This window comes from Herpailurus yagouaroundi, unplaced genomic scaffold, assembly GCF_014898765.1.
Source record: "Herpailurus yagouaroundi ecotype Mexico unplaced genomic scaffold, PumYag 140, whole genome shotgun sequence".
Taxonomy (NCBI): domain Eukaryota; kingdom Metazoa; phylum Chordata; class Mammalia; order Carnivora; family Felidae; genus Herpailurus; species Herpailurus yagouaroundi.
The window spans coordinates 27,686,430-27,702,504 of NW_024412395.1; the positions used below are offsets into that span (position 1 = coordinate 27,686,430).

The 16,075-nt window shown below is 40.8% G+C and overlaps 2 long non-coding RNA genes across 9 annotated transcripts in view; one reads left to right on the plus strand and one right to left on the minus strand.

Moving 5' to 3' along the window:
* The first annotated feature begins 6 nt into the window (after positions 1-6).
* The window catches only part of LOC121030521 (uncharacterized), a 49,351-nt gene continuing 33,282 nt past the window's right edge, over positions 7-16,075 (plus strand). For 6 of the 8 annotated variants that reach the window (XR_005790267.1, XR_005790263.1, XR_005790268.1 and 3 more), the window contains exons 1-5: positions 3,363-3,763; positions 5,673-5,726; positions 10,548-10,688; positions 12,328-12,385; positions 12,903-13,116. This is a non-coding gene — a long non-coding RNA (uncharacterized LOC121030521). Of the gene's footprint in view, positions 2,016-3,362; positions 3,764-5,672; positions 5,727-10,547; positions 10,689-12,327; positions 12,386-12,902; positions 13,117-16,075 lie in introns of those variants that run through there. The other 2 variants (XR_005790270.1, XR_005790269.1) reach the window with 2 other exon arrangements.
* Positions 3,080-3,991, minus strand: LOC121030523 (uncharacterized). The gene is made up of 2 exons (XR_005790273.1): positions 3,893-3,991; positions 3,080-3,364 (listed from the first exon to the last, which is right to left on the minus strand). It is a non-coding gene; the product is annotated as an uncharacterized LOC121030523 (long non-coding RNA).

Sequence of the window (16,075 nt, forward strand, 5' to 3'; positions counted from 1 at the left end):
CAAGCCTTTGGCATCATTATCCTCATCACTAAATCCTACAGAGTACAGGGCGGAAAACGGTGCACACCATTCACAGAACTGGAGAACTCTAAGGGGCGAAAGTTAAAGGGAAAGATCCCGGGTCCTTAATCCAGATCGCCTCTTCTTATACAGATATTTCTAATGGCCAGACTTGAGATGCACATTAAGTTGTGTGGATTTCTCAGCACGTCTTCTGGAACTAAATTCTTTGCCCTTTTTCTTCTTTTATTTTATTTTATTTTTTTCTTTTTGGATGGCAGAGCCAGAAAAAAAAATGCTGCATGTGAACTACATCTTAGGGTGTGTGTGCTGGGGTGTGTGTATGATGAATTTCTGGATTGGATCTCAGTGGTAAAAAGTAGTTTGGCATTTTTAAAAAGGGTCTCTAAGTAAATTAACATAGAGCGCTGGGTTGACTGATCTCTGAATCTCTCTACATCTCACGGAGACCTCACTACAAAGTGAAGGAGTGTGTGTAGGAGGAAAAGGAGAAAGGCCATAGAGGGACTTAGCAGGGAAGGAAGAGTATGATATTAAACGGCATGGGGTCTAAGTTTTGGAGTATATATTTTTCTGATATTGCAATTAAAGTAAAATTAAAAAGAAAAGACTCCACCTTTGCTCTGAAGGGATTGGTTATGTAAATATGGAAGGGATTTCCTGGAGAATACAGCTTTCTACTGTATGGTTAATTAAATAATCACTCAAAAGCTTCCAACGTGACGCTTCTGTCGTAATCCAATCAGGTTACATAGGTCCTAAACAAGAAAGATATTTTCCACATCTGGAAGTCAGCAATTTAGCAAGTACTGCACATTATTAACCGATTCAGAGCCCACTTCCCAGGGGAATTTTTTTTGAAGTTTAAGTGTTCTTAACCAATGCTCTGCTGTTTTGTTAATCAAAAAGCTGGTTTACACTGCACGTAATTGGAACTAATATAGAAGTAAATAAAGACAGCCAAATTTGAGGATGCTGAGCACAGGCATTTATCGGAAAAGGAAGAAATCTCTTAGCCTCCAATGGTTCAGGCTCAATTTCTTAAAGAACTGTGAGACTTTTTTTTTTTTTTTTCTTAAGAGTGAAAGTGCTTGAGAACCTCAGAGCACAAAATAAACTTCCAGTCCCAACAGCCTTTGGACTTCCTTGCAAAGGTAAAGGTGGAGGTGTCAGGAGGATTAAACCACCTCACCACCAGTTTTTCTGCTTTAATATTGTTCAGTGTCACAGCCCTCTGTTTTCAGTCTGATGAAATCTGAAACAAATAATACCCTGATCCAACACTAGACTTTTACTTATATTAAGATAAACTGCTTTGAATTGTGCTTTGAATGTGTGCCTAAAGCAAGACTTTGAATGCAGGAGTCACTTGCAATTGCACGCAGAGGAGGGAAAAGCCACCACTTGGGTTGCCACATCCATAGTCCCAGAGGTGCAAGTCTTTCTATTTTGCATATTTGGGGGGAGGGAAATAACCATCTAGCATGACCACAGCCACTTCTTACTTTAAGATGAAAAAAAGTAAAATTTCACAGTTGTTTACAGACTCATCTCTTTCTTAACTTGATTCTTTATTACAATGAGAATAGCTACGTAAATTAATTTTCTCCCCCACACCATTACAGATAATTTACCTATAGAAGAGGAGCATTCAAGATCATCATTCTAAAAGTTAATTGTAAAAAAAAGAAAATTAATGATTTCCAATATGGGTTAGAAATATTTAAAAATTTAGTTTTACATAGCTTTAATAGTACATATTTATATTAAATATATGTCTGACTTATCAAGTTCCTCCCCTGAGATTTAGCTGTATTATTAATGTCTTTTTTTCTTCCTCTTCCCACTTCCCCCTCCTTTTTATTAAAAAAAAAAAAATGGAATCCAGCTTTCTCTAGAAGTTTGCTCTTCAGCCTCTCCTCTCCCATTCCCGTGGAAGAAGGATCCCACTGCAAAGGAGTGATTCCAGGCAAGACCCCACTGCTGGAGCCCAGGTAGTCCTTGGAGGGTTACAGTCTCAGACACACAGTCACAGGCAAAAACCTCAGGTCAAAGGATCTCAGAGAAGGGCTAACAAATCACTTGTCTTTATTATGTATATTAGTGTCAGGTTACTTAGGATCTGACTTAAAAAAAAAAAAAAGACTGAAGTATTTCCATTAAAAACACCTAATCATCTGATTACTGTGGGCTCAGTAATTGTTCAAGTGGCAGGAGGCAGCCCCAACACTTAGCACTGGGAGTTCCGACTTTCAAGTATTTGGTTTGGGGTAAAAAAGCAATCTTTCAGGTTCCCATTAAGGTGTATGTTGGGATGAGGGCAAGGGAAGGGTCTCTGCGAGGGGTGAGCGCGCGGGCAGGTTGCCCCCCGCCCCTGCCTGGCACGCCCCTGGCACTCCCCTCCTCATTTGACCGAGAGTTCCCACCGACGCACTGGCGGGGAGACGGGAGGAAGCCGAATATAAATTTGTTCCGAACACTCCCTGAGTCCGAAGGCCAGGTCGGGGACAATGGTGATCGTGGGATCAGCGGGATGCAGGAGGGCTGGGCGCAGGGAAAAGTCGAGAGAGGACTGGTGCTTTCGTCTCCTCACACAGCAAAACAAGTCCTGCAAATGAATCGTTCCTTCCCGATCTTTCTTCCCCATTAATAATCCATTTCGAGATTAGCGCAGACGAAGGGGATTAAAACAACAGATACATGTAAATATGAAATAATATTGCAATCGACACTGGAGGGAGGAAAAACAATTCTTTAGGGTTTCTTTGAGTAAAATAAACTGCCTCCCTCAGGATTCCCTCCACCCAGTCAGGGTAAGAAGATGCACTTTTGTTTTCCAATTTCCTTCAGCCAGGACCTGGTGACGGTCCCCCTCTTCACCTCACAGTCTGTCAATTTCCTCAACTTTCACAGCAGATTCCCCCCCCCCCCCCACCCCCCAAGCCCCCAGCTCCGCTTGCCGGCCCAGAAGCCCAAAGAGATACAATGTTTCTGCCCTTGAACACACAGGCTGTAGAAGGAATTCGAATTTGGCCACAGCTAATGATTTTTTTTTTTTAAGCAAATTCTGTTTATTTTGTACCATGTGGAGAAAATTAAAAAAAAGGAAACTATTCTCGTTTTGAAAACGGAATTGATCTTTCATCTAGAGGAATTATTTCAACCCTGGGTTGTTACGCAGGAGGTGGGCAACTTCTTTTAGAGTTGCAAGCAAAGGGTGATAAAGGAGACCCCTGGATTGGGGTGTGTGTGGAGGGGGTGGGGGGGGGGCGGCAGGGGTCCAAGCCAAGCCAAACGGTTTTCTCACGTGCAAACTTGCAATCCAATCCATTCGGAGTTGAGCCTAGGATAGGAGGGGAAAATCTATTAAAAAAAAAAAAATCAGGAGCATCTCTCAGAGAAACCCTTTTCAACAAAATCAAGGACCAGAGAACCTCAGACCGACCCTAACGTTCCTGCTGTGAGGCCCGCGGGCTATGGAATCACGCACGTCACCTGGCCCCAGCAGGGCGGCCAGCTGAGGGGGTTCTTTTTATTTTATTTTCCTTTATTTTTTGAAGTTAAGGCTGAATCTCGGCTTCAGTGCTTTTGCCAACGTCTCCACTGACAGGAACCAGCAAACTTCAGGACTCAAATGAGCGTCTTAATTTATTGATGCAAAACAGGTCTGATTGTCGCCCCCAATTCTCGGCGCGCTCGGTCCCCCACGCCCCCAGCTTCGGTCCCTCCATTTGATCTCAGGGTAAGGCCCCGCCGAACGGGCGGAGGAGCACGTGGGGGGGAGGGGAGGGTCGGTCCCCGCCCGTCCTCCCCCGGACCTGTCCCCGCCCGCGAACCCCGCGACCCCCGCCCCGCCGCCGGGTCAGCTGACCTGGGTCGCTAGCTAGCTTGCTCCCCGCCCGCCGCCCCGTTTCCGGTCCCCGGGGTCCGCGAGCTGCGCAAGGAGCGGGAGCGGCCGCAGCCGGGAGGTGATGCTGGGGGCTGATTACCATGAGAAAGGCTGTGCCTGGAAAAGCCTCCTCCACGCGACTGTCAATCTCTCTAAGGGGGGGGGGGGGGGCGGGGACGGAAAGGGGCCCTGTAGGAGTCACCAGAAAACTTGGAGTAAGTTGGATGCGACGCAGGCCCGAGGAGGTGGCTTTCGCCTCAACTTGGAAGGCTGTGGCGTTAAGGGCGCGGACGCCAGCAGCCTCGCCAGGGAATTAAAAACCCAAAACCCTTCCTTTCCTCCCTCCTTCTTGCCCTCCTGTCAGCCCTCCCAGCCCTTTATCCTTATTTTCTTGAAATTCTTTCCCAATTGCATTTCCTACGTTCTCTTTTCTTTTTATCTGATTATCTTCCTTTTGCCGTCTGTTTTGTTTCTTAGCATCCCCTCCTCTCTCGCTCTGATTCTTTTGTGCCTCCTTTAAGGGTCCAGATTTATCATTTAGTTTTGAAAACACAGTGTTTAATATGTAATTAATCTACCAGCGGGAGGTCAGGGACGCACGCCTTAACTAAAATAACTCCCTGGGTCATCAAGTTCACCAGGTGTCAGTGCTAAGTAAATTATAATCATAATCATAAATATAAATCAATAGCTTAGTAATCAAATGGTTTCTTATTCTCAATTGTATCAGCTCAAACTGACTTTTTAAAAGATATAGCCTTCCCGGAAAAATTAATAAAATAGTTGACACAGGGAAATTATTGACAATTAAAACTGTGAAAAATTTTCATTTACAGTGATATTTTAGCAGTGCTTAATGGACTTTAGAAGTTATAATAGGTAATTTAAGGAAACTTAAACTGTGCTTTATCTTTTAATGTCTATTCACAAAGTGTAAAAAATTCCCAAGGCACTCTCCTCCCCACACTCCTCTCTCCACTTTGGAGAGAAACATCATGTTTATTTTGTACTTGCTAAACACATTCACAACTTGAGTTGTTGGGTTGGTTTCTTGGCCAGGTTGACCCCTTCCCTGGCAGGTGAGTGAGCATGGGGCCGTGTAGGTCATGAATGTGGCTATGTTTTTTGTTTTCCTTATTTTTTTTTTTTTTGCTTTTTGTTCATTTTGAGCACATTTGTTGTTCACTTATTAAAATTCATAGTTTGCACTTGTTTACAATTTGTTTACTTTGTTGCATTTTTAAAACTTGTTAGAAGTCAATTGAACATGTATATTAAGCCCCTTTTTAGGCCAAGAAAAATGAAGATGCATTAGAAAGATGCCTTTTATGCTTCATAATTATTAATTGACATTTTATGATGAATAATTAATCATTTGAATAATTTTGGTATCTCTGATCTGAACACATATTTGCATATCTAATGCTTGATTTTAACTGTGTTTTTTTTAAAAAGAATTCATTCTCTCAGGACAAAGAAACAAAGTAACATTTTAATGTAAAATTTCTCTTTAACATTTGTGTAAGTTCATTGAATTGTATTATTCTTTCTAGATATCCATAAAACTTCTTAACAATTTGTAAGCCACTTATGTAGCAATCACATACAAACATGTGACAAAACTACAATTAATTAGGAAAAACAATGCCCTATGTAAAATCAATTCGCTGTCCTCCCCAAATGCAGAGATGTGCACTAATTATGCACCATATTTTCATACTGGGATTTGATCATTGAACTTCTCGGTTGTCTATTTATACAGGTCAAAAGTGGATCATTGAGGCAGTTGACAAATAATTAAGACGTGGTACTTAAGGTAATTTTACATTTTTTTTTTTTTTTACTTATTAGTATGTGCACTGGTGTAAAGTTATTTCAAAATGATCACGCAAATATATCCCTGGAATTTGTATATCCCTGTGTCAGTTGAAGTTCAAAGTATCTATTTTGGATACTAACAGTGCAGATGATTACCTGTATGATTACAGTCAATTTTCTCTAAATTTGTCTCCTTATCAACAATGTGGGTACATTAATAGTGTTCATTCCTTAGGGCTTTTATTGAGAATTCAATGAAGTAATACATGAAACGTCATTATGGTATAGCTTTATTGTTATAATGAAAAATTGAAAAAATAATGTGGAACATACAGATCAATTAAAGACAGTATAAATTAATTTTGACTACCAAAAACAACTATTTAAGTTTTAGTATCATTCATAATTTTCCTATTGAGAGATGAGTACTATGTCATTAAAGTGAAGAAATAAAATGGAAAACATCATAAGATTTATGGCTGGTTTATGATTCTTTAGACCTGTTCAAAGGATGTGTAGCCACAGACTTGAGAATAAATACAGTATTTCTTTATTATGTTAGTTCAGCAGTTAATTTATTGTATTCAAGATGGTCATAGTTTGGTTATAAATATCAGACTTCTTTTAATCCAAGTGTATAAACTTGACGTTTCTGGTGTTCTTTAGTAACACGAGTAATACTGTCTTTGAGTGTAAGGGTTAAATGTGCAAAAGCTCAGAAGCGGTCTTGAGTAAGAATTGTGAGAAAAAAAAAAAAGGCAAACTTACAAATTTGGAGACCAGGAATTTGGCTGTCAGACCGTTATTTGCTGTCAGACCATTCATAATGAACTGAACATTCCCTTTTGGAATTGTAGTTATCCTGGGGTTTGTGCTAATTCCAAGTACCTATAGTGGGGGAGAAAATCAGTTTATTAAATGGAAAATGAAATTCCCTAGCCTCTTAAATATCCACAAGGCCAGATTTTCTTTTTGATGCAAAAGCTGAAAAATCAATGCAAATGCTAAGGGGAAAAAAAACTATTGCGATTTTTAATCCCAACACTGATGGCTTTTTGTTGTTGTTGTTTTCTCTGACTCCTCAAAACACTGAAAGTGTCCCTTAATTGTTTCCTGTCTCTAAGGACCCATTCCGTGCTCCTCATAGGTCAAAGCCACCAAAAGGGCCATTTGGACATCAGACTAGGGGCTCAGAGTGACCTGTACCTTTTACTTTTTCCCTTTTTTGAAGGGAAATGGGACCAGCAATTGTTTGTACCTACAGATTGTCTGGTGACCTGGAAATAGCTTCATACTGCTTTGTGGTCTTCTTTAATAGTCCTTATTCTGTTAAGAGGTCAAAGTTATAAACTTTGTACTCTACTCAGTTCTAATGTACTATTCGGGGGTGATTTTTTTTTCAGAGTTATTTCAGATACTTAAATGTAAAAACCTTCTTCTCAAAAATTATCTTCTTCATGATAATTGCAACTATGAAATGGTAACAGCTAAGGAAAAAAACCCAAACCTGCTTCTCTATGCCTGGCAGTTTTAGATGTGACCTAGAGAGAATTGATGACTTTCTCTAGAATTTAAGTGTCTGGTTCTGTGTGGACCTTTGAATGTGTCAGGTCCACCTTCGTGGCCAAGGCCAGGCACATCTCACTCAGTATCATCTCACCTTTCGAGATATACTTCTGAACCACTTGTGCCCACCCACCCTGCGCCCTGCATTATGATCGACTTCCAATCTTCCTGGATGAGTAGGTTAGTCCTTGTGTTTCCACGTATGGCTTATTTTGCCTTTTGGACCTAATGCTTCGGCTCATTTTTCTAGTTACAACGTTGGCTCAAGTCAAACGCTCAGGTCAAATGCTTCCTCTAGCTTTGTTGTCTGTTGCTTCACAGTTCAGTTCGGTCTTCTCTCCAGGACCCCCAGCTCAGGGAAAGCTCCCATGCGTGGATTCCTTCTGGCTCACCCTGACCCCAGTGTTGGGCCCAAGCACAGGACAAGTCAGTGATGAAGATCATGAATAGTTTTTATTTTCTGTACAATTTCTTTTGTCACTTGTTGAGTGCAAACTGAACATCAATTATTTGACACTAGCTTCTTTATATTCTCCTCAATGATAGCATATTATAAAGGCAAAGATACAAGTGTTGAAATCAGATGAATTGGACTTGATTTCATGCATTTTGTGTACTAATTATATATTGAGAACAAGATATTAAACCCCTGTGAACCTCATTTTAAAAATGAGCAAAAGAGGGGCACCTGGCTGGCTTGGTCAGTAGAGCACGTGACTCTCGATCTTGGGGTTGTGAGTTCGAGCCTCACGTTGGGCATAGAGATTAATTAAGAAAAATAGAAAAATAAAAAGAGCAAAAGAACACTTAGATTTAAGCTAGTTGTGGTGAAAAAAAATAACAATATATGTAAAATGTCTGATGTAGGACAGGCATATCAGTACATAGGAAAATCTGGGACCTATCAATACACAGGAATTCCTGGGTAGCTCAGTCTGTTGAGTGACTTCTGATAGTGGCTCAGGTCACGATCTTGCGGTCGTGGGTTTGAGCCCCACATTGGGCTCTGTGCTGAGCTGCTGAATGCAGAGCCTGCTTGGGATTCTCTCTCTCCCTCTCTCTCTGACCCTCCCCCACATGTGCACACATACTCTCTCTCTCTCTCGAAATAAAACAAACATTTAAAAAATACATAGGAGTTTTTTCCCATGAATTACCTGAAAAACATGAAGTTAAGTTATAAAAAAGTAGAGTAGATGTAGCATATGCTTAATTATTATTATAATTATTTTATTGTTATTTAATTGTTTTATCTATTTTATGATTTACTAGGAATTATTTAACTGATTCTTTCATTGTACAGAAATCAATGCTCACTGATAACAAAGTTAGAAAACTACCATGGAATTTCTCAATTTGTAGTGGGAAAGGTCAGGTGTTCATGATAATAAACATCACGATACTAGCCCCTGAGACTCCATTTTTCACATGGCCATTTGTCATTGTAAGGAAAAATATTTTCCCACCTCATTCTCTCCGTATGACCTGGCATGGGAGGAAGTAGTCTTGTAGCCAGCTTAAGCATGGCCAGGAAGTATCAGAGATCCTATTTGTGCTAGGTAAAAAGAAGAGGTTCTTAACACCGTCCAAAGCTCTTCACTGACCCTCACCCAAACTTCAGAAGATTGAAGGGATTGCGGAGTGGGTAGAGGGGATGTTATAGCACTGAGAAATTTTCCTGCAGTATCTTCTTCCCATCCCCCCCAGTCAAGTGCTGAAACATCTACGTAAAAAAATGAAAATAAAAGTAAGACTACGTATGTAGCACAGACATTGCTTCACTCTCCTGCCCGTAAATCTGGGAGTAGGGTTGTGTCAGCAGGCCCTGGCATGATCTACTGTGTATGTGACTTTTCTACCCCATGCCCTAGAAAGGAGGGCGTCAGGGGAGGACTGGGCCGTGGACACAGGGACGGAGCATATTGTTCTAGTGGTTCTACTACTGTGCAAATCAGGCTTCTTTCTCTCTCTCTGGAACTGACTTTGCCACACACACACACACACACACACACACACACACGCATGCACACACACACATACAGGCACACACAATCTGTTCCTATTAGGTTTTTCCTTGGCCATTGTGGAACCGTAAGTATGGCTCCTGTGGCAAAGGGGTATTTTTTCTGGGTTGAGGGAAGCTGGTATTTCTATTGTTCTTGGCACATGGCTAGTACCCTTCTAGACAAGAGGGACAGAACAAAACTGAATGTTCACAGAAAATTCTTGGCCTTTCAAAACAAGAAGGAAAAATTAAAACCTCATTCTTTTAAAGCTTAATTTATCTATCTCATAAGTATTTGGAATTTCAGTTTAGAGAAATCAGCATGATCCTGAGGTGTATTATTACCTACTATCATCTGGCATTTATATAGGATATTGAAAAGTTATTTACAATAGTTTGCCATGGTCATTAGGTAAAGATGATCTCTACTTCTACTAGGGAGGGTTCTTGCGTGCTTGAGGAGAATGTTCAGGATTGGGTGAAGTATGTTTTGCAATTTGAAATCACTCTGAACTTTGGATTTGGGGCAAAGTAATGTGTTTTATGATACTGAAGCAAAACCATCACTTGGAAAATTTTTTGAAGTTTATTTATTTTGAGAGAGGGAGAGTGAGGGAGCAGGGGAGAGGCAGAGAGAAAAAATCCCAAGCAGGCTCTGCACTATCAGCATAGAACCTGACATGGGGCTCGAACTCATAAACGGTGAGATAATGACCTGAGCTCAAATCAAAAATTGGCTGCTTACCCAACTGAGCCACCCAGGCACTCCATCACTTGGAAATTTTTAATCGTTGCTTCACTTAGGATCTTTAAATAGTAATTTATTTGACAAAGGAAGATGATCTACCCCTGATGTATCTTTCCCGATCCCCTACGACAGTGCCTGTTATATAGTAAATATTTGTTGTCTTTTGTGGAATCTGCCGTTCATTAAAAAGCTTTAAAGGGAAGTAAAGTGAGCTCCTGTTTCACACTTGTTAACGGCTTGAGATGAGCACGAGGATAGATGAGGGTAGCAGGCAGGGACCATGGACACTTAGACTCACACACTTCCTTTTTATCAAGTTAGGCTGGCTTATTTCCCTTCCGCTGTATCAGCTTTACACGTGGCCTCAGATAAACGAAGGAGCATATGCAGAATTATGTGTATATATTTGTCTTTCTCTTTAAATGGCTCTGATGAGCCTTCTCGTGGTTGATTTTTAAGTAAATATATTAAAATTTAATAAGAGGTTTTCTCTGAAAAAGGAAAGAAATCATAAGGAGGAAATGGACCGGACTAGTACAAGTATGATTTGCTTATGCCGCCAATGTGAAGTTGCACTTGAGAATAAATGATCTCCTCACCTGCTAACACCACACAAGAGCTGAAGAAGGAAAACAAAGAAGGTGTAGGGTTGTGTTTTGTTTCTCCTTTAAGTAAACGAACAGGCTCCATCAGCACAGGGGCTAGACGATTTTCCTGCAGGAATTTCATTTTCACGTAGAACAGTAACTGGTTGCTCAAAAGTCCAGAGGTGAAAAGTATGAGCCCTATTTACAATGCTTTGCTTCTCCAGTATCCTTCCCTCTCTCTTCTTCCTTCCCCTTCAGGTCCTATTTCTCAGGGCCCTCACCTCCTCTTACCCTTGTTTTGGTGTTCTCTGCTGAGAGGAAAAATTATCTTTCGAAGTTAGCCTTGTCCATAGCCTTCAACAGGCTTAGCTTTTTAAATAATAAGCTATGATGCTAAGATTAGAAATTTCCACTATATTGCAGAAAACTGCCCAGAGGAAACAGAATGCTTATGCGAAATATTATAAGGAAGGCCAGTTCAATACTATTGCTGTCTGCCTTGTGCCTAGCATAGAGCTTGGTGGCTGAGAGGTTCTGAATAATGTCTGCCGAATGAATGAATGCTTGCATGCATGAATACTGTATAAAAAAAGCCAGACGTAAGACAACAGATGCCATTTGTGCCACATGGCAAATAGGAGTTAAAAGGTATTAACGTAGGCACAAAAATCACCTGTGGTCATAAACAGGAGTCTGGCATTATTTTTGAGTTTTGAGTATTTTATTTCCAAAATGAAATACTGAAATCATTTGCCAAGCAATAGAGATATAACAGTCCCTCAGTCACTCACTTGCAAAGGAAATTTTCAATACAAATAAAGTCATACATATTTATACTAGGGTAATTCAAAATAACTTCCTCACATAAGCACTGCTACGTTCAAATAAAATCTTGCCAACACTTCTGAGTACATTGCTTTAAGAAAAAAAAAATGCTCCCTGTAGCGTCCGAACTATTTAAAAATCTTGCCAGCTTCTTCAACATACATCAGTTATCTCTCTTTAAATCACTGACAAGAATTTAAAAACTGCTTCATCAGAACAACTGTTACCCTTTCTCATACTCTAGTTAGAACCTGATCTTCTAAAAAAGACCATATTTACAGCTTCTTTTGAAATTTTGAAACCATTTGGCTGATATGTTTTTGCTACATTTTCTTTCCCTGATTTAATTACTGGGGACATTTGCATGAAAACAGGAGGACAGAGACATAAGATTTTTGTCTTATGAGTTCATCTGTTTCTGATGCTTATTCCCCACCTGAGATCAGTGTTTGTTTTATTATAATTGGGAATCCAGGAGCAAGATTAGAAACGAAATTGTTGGAAATGAAATAAAGTTCAGAAATAGGGACATGGGAGGCTAAGAGATTGTGGATGGTATGATAATGAATTTTCTTCTAGGTTACTTATTTAAGAATAGTCCTCAAGTCAGTGACATATGGCGTGTTATTGAAAAGGTTAAAAAACCCAGGAGCTTAAGGAACTGGGTTGTTTGTGCTTCCCTAAGAAAACCACACTCAGGCAGCCACTACTCTGTCAGAGATGCTAAGAAGCATCGGAGAAAATAGTGAAGGAGGTGAACCCAGGTCATATAGGAAGTCTAGACATGGCCACCGGAAGTGAGGAAGGAGATAAAGATGAATGGCCCACTAATTCTGACCACCTTGCAAATGCTTGTGATTTTTCACAGGAGAATCAGAGAAGACTATCGGGAGGAATTCAGAACATCTTCACCTGGATTTTCATGGGTATGTAGAAATGTACATGGTCAGAGCTGAAGGGATGATCTAACTTTTGACTTTCTCCTATATTCTGCAGCTGATTGAAGGGCACAACTGTCCATCCCAAGTCTTCCAAGCCCAAATCCTGGGGTGACTTTTAACTCCTTTTTAAAATTTTTAAAAAAGTTTATTTATTTTTGAGAAAGGGAGAGAGAGAATGCATGAGTGAGGGAGGGGGGAGAGAGAGAGAGAAGGAGGGAGAGAATCCCAAGCAGGCTCCATGCTGTCAGCAACAGGAGCCCTCTGTGGGCTTAGGCCCACGAACTGTGAGATTGTGATCTGAGCCGAAATCAAGAGCCAGACGCTTAACCCGCTAAGCCACCCAGGTGCCCCTTGACTCTTTTCTTAAAAAAAAAAAAAAAAAAAAAAAAAAAAAAATCCATATTTAATGAGTCAGCAAATGCTAACGATCTTACCTCCACAAGTTCCTGACATGTGCTCACGTTTTCCAAATCCTCCACACTTTCATCTTACCCTGTTTCAGGTACTCGTCATCTCTTTCCTGGAACGCTGTGCCCACCTCCCGACTGGCTTTCCTGTTTCCAGTCTTTCCTCCCTCGTATCTATTCTCCATCACCGGTATGAGTCATTGATCTACAACAACATCTATCTGACTGTGTCACCACTGTCAGCAGTTCCCAATGACATGACTGTGGTATTCCTCAAACTCAGCGAACCTCAAAGATGGACCCCTGAGGGTGGGTGTTTAAATATTTATGAATATTGTTTTGAAATGATAACCTTTCAGTTTAAACTTTGTACCTCTTCCATAGTTTTGGATAAAATCGAGAATCCAAGAAACTGGGCCAGTTTAATCCTGCCTGTCCCCATGGTTTGAATACTGCAGCATTTCTTATGCCTATGCCATAAACCACAGGTTCTTTAGCTAAGCACATGAGGCTGTCTTGGGTGGAACACATTCTCTTCTTCATTTTCGTCTCCTGCCAATCTTCAAAGGGCACATTACCTTTTGTACTATTGCTTGTATTTCCCCTTAAGCCATATTATTTCCAATGTTAGGGCCTTTGCACCTATGCTTTTTGCTGGGAGTATTCTCTCCTTCCCTTCATGTGGCTGACTTGAGCGTTCATTCTTTAACTCAGCTCACATGTCATCTCCTCCTGGAAGTCTGAGGCTGGCTCTTCTGTGTCCTCACAGCACTTAACACTCTGCACTGCTGTGTTGCCTTTATGTGTCTTCTTTCAACTAGAATAAGGCTTCTCTGAGGCCAGGGACACTGCCACTTTCATCTTTATACTCTCGTCTGGATCGAATGTTCTAGCTCCCAGAACCGATTTATTGAAGGCCTAATTCCCAATGTGATGGTATGTGGAGGTGGGGCATTTGGGAAGTAATCAGGTTGAGATGAGGTCATGAGGGTGGGAGCCCAAGGTGAGATTAGTGCCCTTGTAAGAAAAAGGACACAGAGGGGCGCCTGGGTGGCGCAGTCGGTTAAGCGTCCGACTTCAGCCAGGTCACGATCTCGTGGTCCGTGAGTTCGAGCCCCGCGTCAGGCTCTGGGCTGATGGCTCGGAGCCTGGAGCCTGTTTCCGATGCTGTGTCGCCCTCTCTCTCTGTCCCTCCCCCGTTCATGTTCTGTTTCTCTGTCCCAAAAATAAATAAAAAACGTTGAAAAAAAAAAAAAAAGAAAAAGGACACAGAGAGCTTGCTGTCCCCATGCACACAGCGAGAAGGTGGCTGTCTACAAGGTAGGAAGCCAGTTCTCACCAGGAAGTGAACACACTGGCACCTTGATCTTAGAATTCCCAGCTTTCAGAGCCATGAAAACTAAATGTCTATTGTTTATGCCACGCAGTCTATGGTATGCTGTATAGTAGTCTGAGCTAAGGCATACCCTCGACTCCTAGTAAGTATCTGGCACACGGTGGACACTTAAAAATACATTTTGAAGTGAACGTGAATGTCATGGTAGGAGCTGATTTTCACTGCTGAACAAAGAACACCAAGCACATGTATGTTCCGCAGATGATGCATTTAGCCACAGGAGCAACGCAGCTTCCCTGCACTTCATATTAACAGGGGCCCCCCCCCAATCGGAAAGGTCTCATTGTAGTTTGCAATGACTTGTATTTAGATTAGACAAGCATTTGTGGAAGTATTCGAATAAAAATAACTTTCACATGTAAAACATTTTCAAATTTCAAAGCTTTTGCATATGTATTATCTTCACTTGATCCTTACAATAAACTTTCAAGGTTGGCAGATATTATTATGCCCCATTTGGAAAAGGAGGAAATTAAGATTTTGATGGAGTCAGATGAAATAAACCCATTTTGGAAGCCCCAAGTATGTTTCAGATATGGAATCATCTTTGTGAAACTGGCCAAGGGCAAATTTTAGTACTCTTTTGTGACAGATGAGGAAACAGAGTGTTGAAGGGACTGGCTCAGAGTCATAGCAGAGAGCCATCAAAATGGAATTGAATTCTGCCCTGTGACTTAGATTAGTTCTGATACATACATGTACAAATATGTGTACACATTAGAAAGGGAGCCTTGGTTTTAGGAGAGCAACCTGAAGAGATTTTTTCTCTTCTCTTCCATAACTGGTTTGTCACTTGTCTTTAGTACATAAAGGCACCAAGTCATAAACAGTTGGTCAAGAGAGTGGTTTGGTAACAAAATTGGAAAATTATTTGAGTTTATTTGAGATGGGAGAGTAGGGGCAGCCGGGATCATATAGATACTGAACATTGAAAAATAATTTTTTCTTTTTGTCATGAAGTCACAAAATTATTAGTTTTAAGTAAAGATAAGGAGGCTATCTCAATATATTCTACCTATAGTTTTCTGGACTTTTTGCTGATGAATGTGAAGCCCAAGAAAAGGTATATTTATTATAGTTCTGTTGTTGAATGAAAATGCTACTTCCAGTAAGGGGCTGTCTTTTCCTTCTGTTTACTTAGAATTTTATAAAGCAAAGTTGGCAAATACTCTTTTGAAGGGAGAAAAACTTCACATGTTAAGATGGCAGGTAAAAACATATTATTTGTGCTTCAATTCTCTCTTGAGAGGCCAGTAATACAAACTAAATTCTGTATATACTATGAAACAACAACTGAATGCAAAGATATTTATAATCTTCCTCCTACCTACCCCTAGACATTGGTTAAATGGTTTTTGAAAGTGTGCCCTTATGTGTAAATATGTTAAAGTTTAATTTTTCTTTTTAAGGTTTATTCATTTTTCAGAGACAGAGAGAGACAGAGCGTGAGCAGGGGACGGGCAGAGAGAGAGGGAGACACAGAATCAAAATAGGCTCCAGGCTCCAGGCTCCGAGCTGTCTGCACAGAGCCCAACACAGGGCCAGAACTCACAGACTGCAAGATCATGACCTGAGCCAAAGTCGGATGCTTAACCGACTGAGCCACCCAGGCACCCCAATATGTTAAAGTTTAAATGTGTTTACTAATGCATCAGGATTATTGGCCAGTTAATAAGTTCAAATATGTGATGGGGCACTTCATGTCCTAAACAAATGAACTGCTTGACAATTATACACGTGTATCACATATTTATTCATTCAGCAAATGCTTACCAATTCCCTACTATGTGTTGGACTCCATGCCGAGAATAAGGATACAGACCTAATCGTTGCAGGCTGGCAGGGAAGACAGATTGTGCGTGATGAATGCTA